This window comes from Sapajus apella, unplaced genomic scaffold (genome assembly GCF_009761245.1).
Source record: "Sapajus apella isolate SASKATOON/1434 unplaced genomic scaffold, GSC_monkey_1.0 scaffold46, whole genome shotgun sequence".
In the NCBI taxonomy this organism is placed as follows: Eukaryota; Metazoa; Chordata; class Mammalia; order Primates; family Cebidae; genus Sapajus; species Sapajus apella.
Window position 1 is genome coordinate 17,919,982 of NW_022436986.1, and position 14,328 is coordinate 17,934,309.

A 14,328-nucleotide genomic window follows, 5' to 3' on the forward strand; every position below is an offset into this window, starting at 1 on the left:
AAATGAAAACAAACATACCTCTTGTCCATGGCCTCCTAAATTTATCATCAATAACTGCTATATGGTAACTTTCATCTTGATATAAACATGAAGGGATTCGAAGCAATAAAGCATCTCTACAAAACTTCTTTCTAACTACATTCTGTGGAAGAAAGATTAGGAAATCTTTTAACATTTACTATGTATCTGTCAATATTCAGAATATATTAAAATTCTCTATACTTTCAAACTTATATGATTTTTCTTTAAAAGTAATACATGCTCCTTATAAAAAACAGGCACAGCTTTACTTTATTGTGCTTCATTCTATTGTGCTCTGCAGATATTTTTGTTTTATAAATTGAAGCTTTTGTGCAATTCTGTGTTGAGCAAATCTATCTGTGCCATTTTTCCAAAAGCATGTGTTCACTTCCTGTGTCACATTTTGGTAACTGTCCCAACATTTGAAACTTTTCCATTATTATTCTATCTGTTATGATGATCTGTGATCAGTGGTCTTTGATGTTAGTTACCATTGTAATTGTTTGTGGGTGGCATAAACTGCACCATATAAGACAGCAAATTAACTGATAAATGTTGTATGTGTTCTGAAAAAACAGCCTCTGTTAGAAGAAGATGCCAACAAGGACTTTCATAGCTAGAGAGAAGTCAATGCCTGGGTTCAAAGCTTCAAAGGACAAGCTGACTCTTGCTAGAAGCTAATGCAGCTGGTGATTTTAAGTCGAAGCTAATTCTTATTTACCATACTGAAAATCCCAGGGCCCTGAAGAATACTAAATCTGCCCAGTCCATGCTCTGTAAATGGAATAAAGCCTGGATGATGGCATATGTATTTACAACATGGTTTACTGAATATTTTAAGCCCATTGTTGAGACCTACTGCTCAGAAAGAAAAAAAAGGATTACTTTCAAAATACTACTGCTCGGTGACAATGTACCTGGCCACCCAAGAGCTCTGATGGAGATGTACAAGGAGATTAATATTTTTACACCTGCTAATGCAATATCTTTTCTGCAGCCTATAGATCAAGGAGTCATTTCAACTTTAAGGTCTTATGGAAATAAATATATTTTGTAAGGATATAGCTGCCACAGATGGTGATTCCTCTGATAGATCTAGGCAAAGTCCTTTGAGAAAGGCGAATGATTCTGGATGCCATTAAGAATATTTGTGATCATCAGAGGAGGCCAAAATATCAACGTGAACAGAAGTTTGAAAGAAGTTGATTCCAATCTGCATGGATGAGTTTCAGGAATTCAAGACTTCAGTGGAGGAAGTACATAGCTATAGATGCGATAGAAATAGCAAGAGAATTTGAATTTAAAATGGATGCTGAAGGTGTGGTTGAATTGCTGCAATCTCATGACAAAACTTGAACAGATGAGGAGTTGCTTCTTATGGATGAGCAAAGCAAGAGGTTTCTTGAAATGGAATCTACTCCTGGTGAAGATATTGTAAACATTGTTAAAATGACAACAAAGTATTCAGAATATTCCATAAACTTAGTTGATAAAGCAACAGCAGAGTTTTAGAGGATTGAGTCTAATTTTCAAAGAAGTCCTGTGAGTAAAATGCTATCAAACAGTATCGCATGCTACAGAAATCTTTGGTGAATCAAAGACTCAATCGATGTAGCAAACTTCATTGTTGCCTTAAGAAATTGCCACAGCCACGACTCTGATCAGTCAGCAGCCATCAACATCAAGGCAAGACACTCCACCAGCAAAAGGATTATGACTCACTAAAGACTCAGGTAATTCTTATCATTTTTTAGCAATAAAGTATTTTTTAATTAAGGTATATCCATGGTAATTTTTAAATTAAGGTATATCTTTTTAAAGACATATTGCTATTGTACTTAATGGGCTATAGTATAGTATAAATATAACTTTTTTTTTTGAGATGGAGTCTCTCTCTTGTCACCCAGGCTGGCACAATGGTGCAATCTTGGCTCACTGCAACCTCCGCTTCCTGGGTTCAAGCTATTCTCCTGCCTCATTCTCCTGAACAGCTGGGATTACAGATGCCCACTGCCATGCCCAGCTGATTTTTGTATTTTAGTAGAGACAGGGTTTCACCATGTTGACCAGACTGGTCTCAAACTCGTGACCTGTGATTTGCCTGCTTCGGCCTTCCAAGTATAAACATAACTTTTATATGCACTGGGAAATCAAAAAATTTGTGTGACTGACTTTATTGTGATATTTGCTGTTGCTGAGGTATGCCTGTATCAGATACACAGAACCACATAACTAAGAAAGTCAAGGCCCCTTGTAATATCAGTAGTAGTTTGATGTATCCTCCTGCAGATATTTTTTCTAGCTTAAGCTAAAATGCATGTGTAAGTACTTGACAAAAAACAGAATCACATCATTTACATATACTTAGCAATGTGCTTTTTTCACTAAACAGTACAATGTGGATGTCTTAACTTTCATTTTATCTTTGCATTGTTTCTTTTATTACAACCAGCAAATTCATTTCTAATTTTTAAAAATATATCTAATAGGCCAGACGCAGTGGCTTGCATCTGTAATTCTGGCACTTTGGGAGGCTGAGGTGGGCAGATCATGAGGTCAGGAGTTTGAGACCATCCTGGACAACATGGTGAAACCCTGTCTCTACTAAAAATACAAAAATTAGCTGGGCATGGTGACACTTGCCTGTAATCCCAGTTACTTGGGAGCCTGAGGCAGGAGAATCGCTTGAACCCAGGAGATGGAGATTCCAGTAAACCAAGATCTTACCACTGCACTCTAGTCTGGCAACAGAGCATCTATCTAACTATATAAAAGGAAACTGTTTATTTAAAGGAATGTTAAATCAGCTAATAAGTCCATAAATGAGTCAGTGTTCTCTTTAAATTAGGCTCTGCCTTTGCTTTTGAACTTTATCTTTCATTACTCTAACTATTCTCTCTAAATAGACTAGTCTCTTCACCACCTCCCTTAACATTCAGTGGTCACTTCCTGGTTAACACCATGGTCTTCACTGTACCTCTAAAAATGCCCTGCTATTCTTCTCTATAGAGATCCTATTCATCTTTCAAGGCCCATCTTAAGCAATATCTCTTCTATGAAGTCTTTCCTTAGTGACTCTAATTTTCCACAGAATTCATTATTTTATGTATTCGGACAAATGTTAGTTTCTTGCATTATTTCACAAGACTTTTTGATGTTCGCTGAAGGTGTTACAACATATTAAATAAGAAGTCATTATCCAAGATTAAGTGATAAAGAGAAAAAGATCACTTAAGGTAATTTTATATCAACTAAAAGATTCACAGTAAATAGGAAAAAAAGTTTGATTAGTATTTTATCTAAAATATGAAAGTTATAAAAAGTTTTATAACAAGATTTCAGTTATAATTAGCTTATAAATTATTACTTTTTGCCATAATTTTCCCACAATCTGTATTATACGATGATATGCATGATACTATTCATTACCTCACCTTTGATCATGAAACAGATGTTTTTAGAGAATATTTGAAGATTTTCCCAAGGCATCTCTGACTCCTTTGATATTCAAGCCATTCTCTTTCTCTTGTCTGTCAACTGATCTAATTTTGCATGATCTTCATAATATCTTTACTTATTATCTGAGCGGTTCCTCAATACTGTTTTCATGAACTTAACAAAGTCTTGCATCTTTTGCAAGATTTGCCACTGATTTGTACCATATTTGTATTATATCATGGAGTGTCATATACCAGTAGAAACTAAAATACCATGGGCAAAAAAAAGTTTGAGGATGTTTGAATACAGACTAGTTTTGCAAGTGGCCAATATATTCATAAGTGTATTTTGTTATGATGACTTTTGACTCCTATGATGCATCTCTCTTAACTACACATTTGCTTCTCTCACTTATGAGGGAATAATAAAACCAGAAGATGCCTGAATGTTTTTCTCATTTCCTGTAAAATGTCACACAGTTTTGTTATACTGGAGTAATTTTTTTCCTTGGTAAATGGGGTCAGTGTTACAAAGAAAAACATTTAACTTTTCAACTAAAATCATAAGAACAACAGACTGTTATATGATGGTTATTCTAATTAGTTTCCTAACAATGTGCCTTGGCTCAAAACTTAGCTCTGACAATTATAAAAGCTATTTAACTTCTCTGGAAACTAGTTTTCTAACCTGTAAAATGTAAAACTTGTAAAATAATAGTATCTGTCTCACGAAGTACTTATGATAATAAAATGATAGCAGAATAGTGTAAAACTAATTGTATTTTTTTCCATTACTTTTAATTAACTAATAGTAAATTAATGGCAGTTACTTTTGCACCACTCTAATATAATCCAGAGGGGCAAAGTATCTGTCCCATAGAAAGTGGTCAATGTATGCTATCAGTATTATCTTCTAAAGATAACTGAGATTCTTTTTTCTCCACTCCTTTCAAGAAAGATCGCTTCAGATTGTTAGCAAAATCACCCCAAACTTGCCAAGAGTTTCCATGTCTCCTGAAAGCTTCAGATTCATTTTAATTGTTTGATTTTAATTTTTTGATTATTTTAATTTAATAATTTACTTCCAAAAGTGGCATTTTAAAGATATATTAAATGTGGAAAATAATTTTAAATAAATCTAAAATAATTAGACTAATAAAGAATCTAAGGATTACTGAAAAATTATTATACATAAGTTGAGCATCTCTAATCCAAAAATTTGAAATCCAAAATCCAAAACTTTTTGAGTGCCAATATGATGTCACCTGGGTGGCGAAGATACTGGCACTTTTGCTTTTTGATGGTTGGTTCAATGTGAACAAATTTTGTTTCATGCACAAAATATCATATAAAATTACCTTCAATCTATGTGGATAAGGTGTATATAAAATATAAATAAATTTTGTGTTTACACTTGGGTCCCATCTCCAAGATATCTCATTATATATATAAGAATATTCCAAAATCTGAAAAAAAAATCAGAAATCTGAAACTCTTCTGGTCCTAAGCATTTCAGATAAGGGATACTCAACCTATATTGAATGTAGTTAACACTTTTCCCATCATAATTCTTAGTAAATAGGCAGTAAGCCACTAACACTCTACCTCACATAAATAGTCTATTGCATGATATTTGAATGCTGAAAACATATCTTCTTTCTTTTAAAGCAGTGTAAATTTCAACATCTGGAAATATAAAAATTAAAATTAGCATTGGTAAAATAGCAAGTCAAGTGCAGAAAATCTCTCTTAATCACAAAACTTTGATTTACTCACTTTTAAAAAGGCTCTAAATGGTAATCATTGGTAAAAATAATATACTTTACTATAATTTTAAATCTAGTATGAAAATAATGTATATTGATATAAAATTGAATATTTTTCATATTGTTTAAACGCATATAGCTATTAGTTGGTTGGTGAAAATATATTTAATGTGATCATTTTGTTGCAAAAGAGGTTGAAATTCACAAGATTGCCAGAGTAGTGTTCCCAGACTAACCATATTTTGCAAGTGGTCTTGAAATTGGGTAACCAAAGGCAGAATTCTGTGCTGGAACAGTGGGGATTTGGGAAATTGGGAAACAATTTGCAAAACCGTTTCCATTCTCTTACTTAGAAAATAAGAAGCCTAAAGTTAGAATTTTCTAATAGCTAACTTATTTGGAGGAAAATAACAATGGCATATTGGTAAATCAACAAATCCATCTAATGAAGCAATAGGTAAAATTTAGAATGCTGAAAAAGTCCAGGATGGTTCTCATTTACTTGAGAACTCAAGGAATTATAACTTTGAAGTTACTCTAGGACAGAGTAACTTCTGTGTAAAACTTAAAGTAAAACTTTTAAAAACTTTCAGAAAAAAATTGGCCAGGCATGGTGGCTCATGCCTATAATCCAAGCACTTTGGAGGCCAAGGCGGGCAGATCACCTGAGGTCGGGAGTTCAAGACCAGCCTGACCAACATGGTGAGACCCCGTCTTAAAAAAATAAATTTAAAAAAAAATGAAAGCTTTCAGAAAAAAACTAAAAACAAACTTAAAACAATCCAGGTCAGCTGAGTTGGCTCACACCTGTAATCCCAGCACTTTGGGAGGCCAAGGTGGAAGATCACTTGAGGTCAAGAGTTTGAGACCAGCTTGGTCAACATGACGAAACCCCATCTCTACTAAAAATACAAAAATTATCTGGGCATGGTGTTGTATACCTGTAGTCTCTGCTACCCGAGAGGCTGAGGCACAAGAATCACTTAAGCGTGGGAGGTGGAGGTTGCAGTGACTCAAGATCGTGCCTGGGCACTCCAGCCTGGGCAACAGAGCCAGACTCTAACTCAAAAACAAAACCAAAAATAAAACAAAACAAAAACAATCCAGAGCACATTATTTGATTAATGACTCAGAAGAATTTTGGATATTACAATGTTTTCCCATTAAAATGAGCCAAATATGTTCTCTGAATTGTCTTTAATATTCTTAGATTCTGTGGTGTGGAGAATATATAGTGTAGCCACCCTCTTTCACTCTTAAACAAAACCAACATGGCATTATTTTACTGATGGTTACTTCTCTGAGAATATTTCCAATCATGGAACCTCTATGTCTTTTCCATCCAGTGTATCACTGATCTTTCAAGCAAATACTGATTCTAGGATTCCATTTCTTGATGTTGCGCTTTCAGAAAAAACTGATTATCTCATTCTAAAAGCCATTTCAAAAAGATAACAACAAACTCAACTCTACCGACTTTACCCATTCAGCTTATTGTCAGCATTTATATTAACTTTTCTTGTGAAGCCTAGTATTTCTATCGGCTTCACATTTATCACTCTCACCAATTACCTTAAGAAATAATTACCTTTGTATTGAAGTCAACCACTGAAATTCATGCTAAATATGTACTACTTAAATAAGATGCCATATATTATATGCATTGAGAATTCCATTTATTAAGTTTATTTCATTGCAATACAGATATCGAATCAATCTAATAGTGGTGGGTGGATACAAGAAAGATAGATTGCTCTTATTTCTAAAACCAAAGATATGGGGTAAATGAACAAAATCATGGATAGAGAGAAGGTAATTTAAAATTATCAGATTTTGAATTGCAACAATTCTCGAATATTTTTCCTTACCTATTTCTAAAGATTTTGTTTCTCTGATGCTACTTCCTGACTGACATCCACTGGGCCAAAATGGAAATGCACACCATAATAAGGTCAGGCACAAGGCCGGGAAGTCAGCTTTCCCAAGATGATGATGATGATGATTATTATTATTTTATTTATTTACTTATTTATTTTTTGAGACAGAGCCTCCCTCTGTCTCCCAGGCTGGAGCGCAGTGGTGCGATCTCTGCTCACTGCAACCTCCTGCTCCTGGGTTCAGGCTATTCTCCTGTCTCAGCTTCCCAAGTAGCTGGGATTACAGGCGGGTGCCACTGTGCCCGGCTAATTTTTGTATTTTTAATAGAGACGGGTTTCATCATGTTGGCCAGGTTGATTTAGCGCTCCTGAGCTCAGGCAATCCTCCTGCCTCAGCCTCCCAAAGTGCTGGGATTACAGGCACAAGCCACTGTGCCATGCCGGGCCCCAGGATTATTTAAAAGCACTTGCAGGTGAGTGTGAATCTTCAATTTGCCTTTCCACTTCTCCCCAACAGCCTAAGGCATCAGAAGCTTTCTGCCTTCTTCACTCCCTCGCATAAAAACCACACTTACAAAAACATAAGATCACCCAGCGAGGTAGCTCACCCCTTTAATCCCAGCACTTTGGGAGGCTGAGGCGGGCAGATCACCTGAGGCTAGGAATTCGAGACCATCCTGAGCAACATAGCAAAACCCTCTCTATACAAAAATTTGCCAGGGCCAGGCACGGCAGCTCACCCCTGTAATCCCAGCACTTTGGGAGGCTGAGGCAGGCGGATCATCTGAGGTCAGGAGTTTGGGAGCAGCCTCGGCCAACATGGTGAAACCCCCTCTCTACTAAAAATATAAAAATTAGCCTGGCGTGGTAAAGCGGGCCTGTAATTACAGCTACTTGGGAGGCTGAGGCAGGAGAATCACTTGAACCTGGGAAGCAGAGGTAGCAGTGAGCCGAGATCGTAACACTGCAAGCCAGCCTGAGCGACAAGGCAAGACTGTCTCAAAAAAAAAAAAAAAAAAAAAAATATATATATATATATATATATATGGCCGGGAGTGGTGGTGGGCACCAGTAATCCCAGCTACTCAGAGGCTGAGGTGGGAGAATCGCTTGAACCCAGGAGGCACAGGTTGCAGTGAGCCGAGATCGCGCCACTGCACTCCAGCCTGGGCGACAGAAAGAGACTGTCTTAAAACAAAGAAACGTAACATCGCAGAGGAGGCGAGGTGCATCTATTTTCCCTTATCGTTTAGCCCATACAACTTCTAGTTGATGGGCTGAAATCCCACCAGTATCTCTGAGCCCTTCACATCTTCTATTCTCACCTAATTAGGTTAAGTGGACCGTGGGTCTGGGGTTTTGTCCCTACAGAGTCACATCGGCCAGGCCTCACCAATGTGTTTTCCAGAGATTCCTGAGCTGCCATATTTCTTTAGTTCTATACTATCTTTTCTTCCCCTCAGCCCTCAAAAACACCCTCCCTCCTGCCTCCAGCCTCTCACGGACTTACCTGAGGTAAAATTGCCTCCTGCGGGTCTTCCCGCGGTTAAATTCCCGCCCGCTGGGCACGTGACCGCTGAGCCTGGATTCTGTGCTTCTATTGGCCAGACGAGGCCCCGCCCCTGGCCCGTCCTTTGGGCCCCGGGGCACTTCCGTCCGCGAGTGGGCGCAGCCTAGGGAGCTGAGGCTTGTGAGGATCTGAGGCCACAGCCCGGGCAGCGCTGAGGTCCTCGGGAGTGAGTAGAATCCTGGTAGCACTGGGCGGAGTGCGACGGTGGAGAAGTCGGCGGAAGGCCAGAAAGATCTGGGTGTGAAGGGTTGCGAAGACGCTGCAACCCAGTCTGGGCTTCTTTGGGAGTGGAGGCTTGCATATTGGCAGCGAGGCCGGGCAAAACGTGGCAAGGTTAGCGGGAGGGCGAGGGCAGAAGATTTCCAGAGCCAAGAGTGGGAGGATTTAGCATTCACGGAAAAAGGAAGGCGAGAGGGAGGAGGCAAAGGTGCCTCAGTGGTCTGGCTAGGTGTCGCTCATGTCTTGGTAGCGTAAGAACATTTGAAGAGGGGCAGGAAGATCCTGAGTTTCAATTGGCACATGTGGATTTTATACCTTAATTAACAGCCACCCCCTTACATACACACATTTAAGTATCGCCAGACTCGCCTGATGAGGAATAATTATTCTTTTCTCCGTATTTCTTAACTCCTGTTTTTTCCATGAAATGGCTTGGTATTAAACTCCTTCCCAGAAGATTGCAAGAAGTAACATGCATTTATTTATTTTAGTAGCACATGGGTGTCTTTTGAGTTGATTGTTCAAATACTAATTGTGAAATTTCAGTGGATAAGTTATTTTCTTCCTTTATTTTGTATAGGTGTTGCAGTTTGCTTCAGTTATATGGATTTAATGTTTGGCAATAACCAGTTTTAAAGATATTCACCTAACATTGAGGTGCATTAATCATCCTGTGTTCTTCAATGTCTACCTTTTATTAAAATCAATTTTAAATTAAATATCATTGTAAAAGTTACAAAAATTGGCTGGGCACAGTGCCTCATGCCTGTAATCCCAGCACTTTGAGATGCCAAGGTGAGTGGATCACCTTAGGCCAGGAGTTCAAGACCAGCCTAGTCAACATGGTGAAACCCCATCTTTACTAAAAAAAAAAAAAAAAAAATCAGCCGGATGCGGTGGTGTGTGCCTGTAATCCCAGCTACTTGGGAGGCTGAGGCAGGAGAAGCGCTTGAACCCGGAGGGTGGAGGTTGCAGTGAGCCGAGAGTGTGCCACTGTACTTCCAGCTTGGGCAACAAACAGAGTGAGACTCCGTCTCAAAAACAAACAACAACAAAAAGACAAAAATAACACATGCTTATCCTCACTGTAACCAGGAAAACCATCCAAAGATGTATACAGAAAAAGTTTTCCATTCCCATCCCAACTCCCAGGCAACCAATATTAACAATCTGGGTTGATTCTTTTCACACTTTGTTGTATGTTCATACAAATTTATTCAGATACGCATATACAAAGTTGACTGGCTAATTACATATAAAAATTAGTACTTTTTTTTTTTTTTGAGACAAAGTCTCACTCTGCTGCCCAGGCTGGAGTGCAGTGGCATGATCTAGGGTCACTGCAACCTCCGCCTCCCAGGTTCAAGCGATTCTCTTGCCTCAGCCTCTAGAGTAGCTGGGGCTACAGGCCCATGCCACCACGCCCTGCTAATTTTTTGTATACATATATATATATATATATATATATTTTTTTTTTTTTTTGTAGTAGAGATGGGGTTTCACCATATGAGCCAGGATGGTCTCAATCTCCTGACCTTGTGATCTGCCAGCCTCAGCCTCCCAAAGTGATGGGATTACAGGCATGGGCCACTGCGCCCGGCCAAAATGAGTACTTTTTAAAATAGCTGCAATATTTTATAGTAACTACGTGCCATGATTTCTCTAAACATTCCACTACTGATGGATTAACACAGGTTTTTTGCAGATTTTTACCTGACAAATAATGTTGCAACAAGAATTCTTGACATATGCTCTTGAATACTTTCTGTGGCATAGATTTGTTTTGGCTTGCTGGCTCACATTGTAAGGTCATTTCAAATTTAATAGATATTGCCAATTTTCCTTCCAAAAATGTATAGCAGTTTACATTAACAGCATCAGAAAGGGATCATCATTTTCCTGAATGCCCAACAGTACTGAATATATTGCTTTTCAGAAATTTTGGCCAGGCTGATGCATGAAATCATTAGCCTGGCCAAAATTTCTGAAAAGCAATATATTGTTTTAATTGCATTTCTCTAACTACTGCTGAGATTAAACATGCTTTAGATGTTTATGAACCCTTTGGATTTCCTCTTCCATGAATTGCCTAATTATGCATGTGCCTGTGTATGTGTGTATTATGTATATGTGTATGCATCTATGTATGTTTGTGTGTGTATGAGAGCAAGTGATTTTTCTATTGGGCAGGTTGTCTTTTTGAAAATCTAGTGTAAAGGTGTATTAGTTAAAATCAGGCCTGCGTAAATAACAGAAAATTCCAAAATAATATTAAATATATTTCTCTATCATGTAAATGAAGTCAAGAGGTACAAAGGTTAAGAACTGATATGGTAACTGTGCCCCACTAAGTCCTCTGGGACTTACCTTCCTACCAGCTCATTTTTCTGATATTTCTGTGTAGTGGTCCTTGTTTTCATGGTCTCTGGTGGCAGTATCTGTTTCAGGAAGCAGGATGGAGGAAGGACTGAAAAGGAACAAAGGCCAAAGGCACAATGTCTCTTTATATATATATACTTTATATAGATATAATTTAAATTGTAAAATATAATGTTCACATAGAAAAGTAATGTTCACATAGAAATATAATGTTTACATAGAAACTATACCACAATGTATAGTTATAAAAATTATTTTAAGGGAACATCAGTGGAGCCTCCCCTCAAGTGAAGTAACAGCATTGGAATTTCAGAAGCCCACTTTTCCTTTCTAATCACAACTCTCCCTAGAGGAAGTCTCCCTCTAGACCTAGAGATTACTATAATTCTGATTTTGTGGTAATCATTGCCTTGCTTTTCTTTAAAGTGTTTCACCCAAGTATGCCTTTCTAGATGACATAGTTTGCCTATTTTTGAATCTTGGTGTTTGTGTTACTTTGGTTCTTGCTTCTTCTATTCAATGGATGTCGTATAGTATATGATGATTCAGTTTCATCAATTTCATTCAATGTATTATATACGATGATTTCAATTATATATGATAATTAAATAGGATACAATAGTATCCTATTGTATTAACATACTTCAGTTTATTCATTAAACTGTTGATGGACCTTTGAGTTATAATTTTTGTCTATTACAAAGAATGCTGCTACAATATCCTTATATATGTATCCTAATATACATATATGCTTCTCTAGAATATAGATTTAGGAAAAATTTCTGGATTATTGAGCATACATATCTTCACATTTATTGACTAACACCAAACTGTTTTCCAAAGTGATTATACCAATTCACACATCCATCAGTAATGTCTGACACTCTCTACTGCTCTATATCTCAACAACCCTTAGCAATTTCATACTTGAAAATTTTGAGCTTTAGTAGATGTCTAATTGTCTATTAAGAAAGTTTTCCGTAAGCTGCCACTTGACTCTTCTGCTTACATTTCATTTGCCAGGCCCCAGTCACATGGTCACATTTAGCTGCAGTAAAGGCTGGAAGATGCAGTGTTCATGCTGGACAGTTATTTGCATAGTTATAATTAGATTCTATTACTATAAGCAAAAAGCAGATATTGGGAAATACACAGCAATCTCTGTCGCATTCAGAATACTAACTTAAAAATAAGCTGCCAGGCTGGGCACTGTGGCTCACGCCTGTAATCTCAACACTTTGGGAGGCCAAGGTGGGACGATCGCCTGAGGTCAGGAGTTCAAGACCAGCCTGGCCAACAGGGCGAAACCCTGTCTCTACTAAAAATGCAAAAAATTAGCTGGATGTGGTGGTGGGCACCTATAATCCCAGCTACTTGGGAGGCCAAGGCAGGAGAATAGCTTGAAACTGGGAGGCAGAGGTTACAGTAAGCCGAGATCACGCCATTGCACTACAGCCTGGGTGACAGAGTGAGATTCCATCTCGGAAAAAAAAAAAAAATTAGCCGGGGGTGGTGGCACGCACCCATAACCCCAGCTACTTAGGAGGCTGAGGCAAGAGAATTGCTTGAACTCGGGAGGTGGAGGTTTCAGTGAGTGAGATCACACCACTGTGCTCCAGCCTGAGCGACAGAGTAAGATTCTGTCTCAAACAAAGAAAATAAGAGAATATCTAAATTTTATTTAGTACTTATTATATACCAAGCACTGTTCTAAACACTTTGCAACAACTCATAAACTAGATAAGTTTACAAATATTACAAACTCCAGTTTACAGAAGAGAAAACTGGTGCATTGACCACTTAAGTCTCTTACCCAAGATGAGCTTGGAAGTATAAGACAGAGTTGCAAATCCAGGCAGTCTGGCTGCAGAGCCCAAACTCTGAATGAGAGCACACACTGTCTAAAAGGAATATTTGCTTTTGAGTCATCCATGTTTTGTAAGAGTTTTCCCCCTGCTTATCTTGATGAATTTCTAAAGATAGCTTTCTTTCGATATTTACAGAGAATTTTATCATATCCAAATCGTCTGTTTTTTTCTTCATAGATAGTGTTTCTGCATCATTATTTCTAAAATTTTACATATGATGAGAATCTTAGAACAATTGCTTTTCCCTATAAATTTTAATTCATCATTTGCACCATTGTTATTTTGAACCTAAACGTAAATACAACAAGTTTAGACACACACTTGAATACAAACTAAGCTGAGGATGAGAAGGAAGAAAATAATCCCTCTACTGTCCAGACCAGTTCCACACATTTACAGAAATTTCTTGTAATAATATCAAACTTCATTATTGTACTCACACGCTGTGCTGTTAAGGCTATAGTAATAACATTTAATGTTTATTGAGATCATACTTTGTGCCAGGCACAATACTAGGCACTGATGATGCAAAAAATAAGGAAAACAAACCTTTGCCTCCAAGAAGCTCATAAATCCTTGTCTGAGTTGATCTTATTTTTCTTCTCTTTAGGTGATTCTAAACACTGCTGCCAGGATGATATTTCTAAAACAGTTAACTGAGAATACCACTTCCCTGCTTAAATTCGTTCAACTGTCACCTCCAGCATAAAATCTGAAATCCTTAGTATGGAACAACTTGCAGTCAATCCCATTTATTGTGGAATCCTGAACCATTGGCCATTCTCTGAATATCTCTCAGATTCTCCCACTTCTAAGTCTTTGTTCCTGCTAATTTATTTCGTACTCTGATCACATGTTGAAAACCTACTTATTCTATAAATTTTAATTTAATATATTTCCTCCTCCCACTGGCACTTTTTTTTTTTGAGATGGAGTTTTGCTTTTGTTACCCACACTGGAGTGCAGAGGCATGATCTCGGCTCACCGCAACCTCCGCCTCCTGGGTTCAAGCAATTCTCCTGCCTCAGCCTCCCGAGTAGCTGGGACTACAGGCATGCGCCACCATGCCCAGCTAATTTTTGTATTTTTAGTAGAGACGGGGTTTCAACATATTGACCAGGATGGTCTCGATCTCTTGACCTCGTGATCCACCCGCCTCGGCCTCCCAAAGTGCTGGGATTATAGGCGTGA

At 37.9% G+C, this 14,328-nt stretch overlaps 1 long non-coding RNA gene across 1 annotated transcript; it reads left to right on the top strand.

Annotated features, from left to right (window-relative positions):
• Positions 1 to 1,444: 1,444 nt before the first annotated feature.
• Positions 1,445 to 14,075, top strand: LOC116524853. The gene is made up of 3 exons (XR_004257509.1): positions 1,445 to 1,754; positions 6,929 to 7,036; positions 13,748 to 14,075. It is a non-coding gene; the product is annotated as an uncharacterized LOC116524853 (long non-coding RNA).
• The last annotated feature ends 253 nt before the right edge of the window (positions 14,076 to 14,328 follow it).